Raw genomic sequence first — 3,904 nt, forward strand, 5'->3', positions numbered from 1 at the left:
GTCGATTTTTTTTTTAAAAGTTTAATAAGTTAGTTGGGGTGGGGGATAAATTTGGAGGGAAGATGTAAAAGGAAAAAAAAATGTTCAAAAGTCAACCACGTGCTTGTCACGCGCCAGTCAACGCCGGAAAGCAGTGGTTGACTACCGGAAAATTACATTTGGTCCTGATTGACAACAAAAAATCCAATTTGGGCCTTGGTTCACAACTTTTTTTTTAAAAGGTCCTTTCTCACAATTTTTGTGTTTTAAAATGACCTTTTTGACAAATTTTCCTAACAAATAACATAAATTTCATAATTCAATGTAAAGCCAATAGTATTAAAATAAAAACTCTTAATTAGCATTGATAATAGATCGATGTGATTACAAAGAACAAAAGGGAGCATCCTCCTTTTCTATTTTATTGATCACAGATCACAAATCACAAATGACAATCCCAAAGAGGGAAGCATTTGGTTTATTTAGTGCATGATCGGAAAAAAAGACGAACTTAATTAATTACATAAATCAGATGGTAGCCTGTAGCAAGCAAGTTGAAGCTTGTAGAACCTTGCAACTGCATAAGTAGCAGTAACTTGAGCCACAATCTTGCCTCTAAGAATTGGGTCAGTGGTCTCAGACTCTCAGCTTTGCTTCCAGAATGTTGGTCCAGTTTCACTTCAACTACATTCCAATCAACCGGACCTATTGGTCCAGCTTCAACATAGATCTGTTCTTACAACATTGATCATATAGAGAGACATGTCAACACAGTACTATAGAAATTTTAGTTTAAAATCCACATCAAACTTTGAGATCAAGTACCCTTGTGGATATGAGTATAAATTCACTTATACATTTAGCAAACAACACTGTGAGGTCAAAGGAAAACTACAAAACTTGAGTATTAGTATGAGGATGGTATAACTGGAGTATCATGAATCAATTATGTTCAGATTGCTATGTATGAGAACATAAAACTTCTTAAAAAGCAATTTCCCTTTTTTGTAAAATAACACAAAAGTTTCATAATTCTTTTGTTTTATCTTAAAGAATTGTACATACTAATATACACTACAAATTAAAGAGTAGAATCAATAAAAAAAAATTAACTTTACATACAGAACATATGTAGACAGTAGAAAGCCTAATTATTGAAAATATCTCCAAAAAAGCGCCGTTTTAGAAACTCAAAAAAGGAATTGAAAAGTCGACCCATGTACCACATTTGTTCAGTTTGAAACAAAACCCCATGAAACCCACCTCAAACTCTTGCTTAACAGAAAATCCCAAATCTCATCTTGCTCAACCAACCAAGAGACTTTCCCAACCCCTAGTTACTATCGATGTCTCTCCAAGATTTGGATTCTTGACACATCCAATCAATTTGACATCTCAAGAGTTTGGACCTTTCATTCAAATTTGAGCTCCGTTTCAAGCTATTTCTAAGTCAAGTTGCTATCTTCCCACCTCGCCAAACCCAATCCCCCCTTCAAACACAGAAATTTGGGATACCTAATATGCTTAAATTTACGGATAGGTTAACACCAGGTAAATATTCTCAAAGTCATGAATGTGATATCATCCCTTCTTTAAAGCTCCAACCTTTATGCCTTGATCTCATTAAGCTTGTATATAAATCCTAATTTTTATTCTCTTCAATTGCTTAAGCCTAACATTAACCCCCAAAGAAAACCTAACAAAATTGAAATTTAAACAGATGACGGATAACCCAAACAGAATACGAATTATGAATTTATATGCCCGTTCTTTTTAGGTCTAATTAACTGAAACAACAAAAATGATTAACTAAAAATGATGGCATAATACCAGTAGGCATATCCTTTTTGTTTTTGATGTTCCTGCGAACACGATGAACAATTATATCTCTTCCCACATTCTGATCTTCTACGCAATTATGAAGAAACTGAGGTCGGCCCTGAAATCTCCAAAAACCTAACAAAAAAGGGAAAATCAAGCAAAAATAAGAAGTGGGTAATCAAATTTATCACTCAAAATTAAAATTTGACAAAAAAAATCCAGCTCAAAGAATACAGTAATTCAATGAAAAACTTTTTCTTTACATACAGAACATGTCTACAGGTGTAGACTGTAGGGAGTCTAATTATTGAAAATATATCCAAAAAACAGCCGTTTTAGAAACTCAAAAAAAGGAATTGAAAAGTTGACCCTGTACCACATCGACCTGTTCAGTTTGAAACAAAAAAAATAACAGTGTTGAAATTAATGTTTCAATATCTGATGTTATTGATCATTTCCTCGCGAATTAACGACTAATTAATGTGAATTTGGTAAATAAAAATTACTATGTCAACAAAAAAAAAAAAAACTCTACAGTTAGGATTTCTATGCTGCTGCTTATGCTTTCTAAGCTTGATGGTTTTCAGAGACATGTTGACAGCATAAAGAGTATCTCTAAAGAAGCTTATGATTAGGTCATACAAAGTGAACATACCATAGAACTCACTATACCCGTGAATATTCATCCTATTATTATCCTAATGAAATTGAGTCCTAATTTTTCTTCATATGAACTTTTCTTGGTTGTGATATATTTTTGAAAGATCGTAGTTACAAATTAATCCAGGTTGCTATTAGATGTATTAATTTTTCCTTGTATTTTCTCTTTTTACCTTAACTCTGACTGTTATACAACCATTAAATGAAAGTTACATAAGAAAACTCATAACCTCTTACTCCAAGTAAACAGTAAACTATTACAGCAACAAACTAATAACAAAGTTGACGTGTACAAAATGGAACCAGCTAAAGTAAACTACCAACCGTTTTGACTCTATTACTGTAAGCTCCAATTGCTGTCATATGACTCATATCATGTCCATATTCTTTCCAATTTTATAATATGGGCTTAGAAAAGTTATGTTATTTGTGGTCACATAGAAGTAAAAGAACTGTTAGATCCAGTTTTATTTGTTTTGATGACAGCATACGATAGATTAACATCCATAAAGAATATGATTCGGGAATGGGAAACAGATCAAGTACCTTGAATTTGCAAATAAATAGGTAAAAACAACATCACAAAAAACACCAAAATAACAGATTAATTTTCTCAAAATAAACCAAACCAAAACTTCTAAAACAACAGAAATTATACCTTCATTTTCCGGGTGACCTTCTGCCTTATGTTCCAGCAATGCCTTCATGACTTTATCGAGCTTCAACCTAGTCACAACCACATTGGACGGGTGAATTTCAACCTTCACATTCCAACTTTCAAATAACCTTCAAATTGAGACCAAACAGTCAATCAGTTATTCAAATAACAATTAAAGCAATGGACCATATCAATAACATTTTGACAAATATACTCAATGACAAAATTCACACCAAACAGTTTGTCGCACCTTCCTCCAATGACTTCAATCTTGCAACAACCTCAACTCTCCTATTCAAATCAACAAATTATCCTCAAATCAAATTCAAAATTAAAATCTCTAGGAGAGATAAACAAACAATTCAATAAAATAACAAAAAAAAAATCAAAACAAAAACCCTAGGAGAGAGAAAGGTATCTTGAGGAACATCATCGGTGTGGTAAAGGCTCTTGTGGAGCTCGAGCACTTGCAACAACCAAATCTGCCCATTTTTACACCACAATGTAATCTTCTTATCATCTCCAGCACTTGCAACAACCAAATCTGCCCAAACCCAGAAAATCAAATTCAAAATCAAATCATATTTTAATTAAAATACTTCAGAAATAAGTAGGGGGAAAACTAACTGGTATGATTGAGTCCCCTCTATCTGGCATCTCGATCGGCGTACATGCATATTCAAGCAGCAATCCCATGACTCCGTGCAAGTTGAGCCGCCATTGCTGCCGCCGCCAAGGAGCTTGAAGTGGAGGTTTACGGTGGAGTTTTGGGAGATGCCGGAAGAG

General features: G+C 33.7%; 1 long non-coding RNA gene across 1 annotated transcript; it reads right to left on the reverse strand.

Moving 5' to 3' along the window:
• Window positions 1–1,828: 1,828 nt before the first annotated feature.
• LOC110783641 (uncharacterized) lies at window positions 1,829–3,411 on the reverse strand. Its single transcript, XR_008920575.1, has 3 exons — window positions 3,352–3,411; window positions 3,119–3,186; window positions 1,829–1,935 (listed from the first exon to the last, which is right to left on the reverse strand). It is a non-coding gene; the product is annotated as an uncharacterized lncRNA (long non-coding RNA).
• Window positions 3,412–3,904: the final 493 nt, after the last annotated feature.

Source organism: Spinacia oleracea, chromosome 5 (genome assembly GCF_020520425.1).
Source record: "Spinacia oleracea cultivar Varoflay chromosome 5, BTI_SOV_V1, whole genome shotgun sequence".
NCBI lineage: Eukaryota > Viridiplantae > Streptophyta > Magnoliopsida > Caryophyllales > Amaranthaceae > Spinacia > Spinacia oleracea.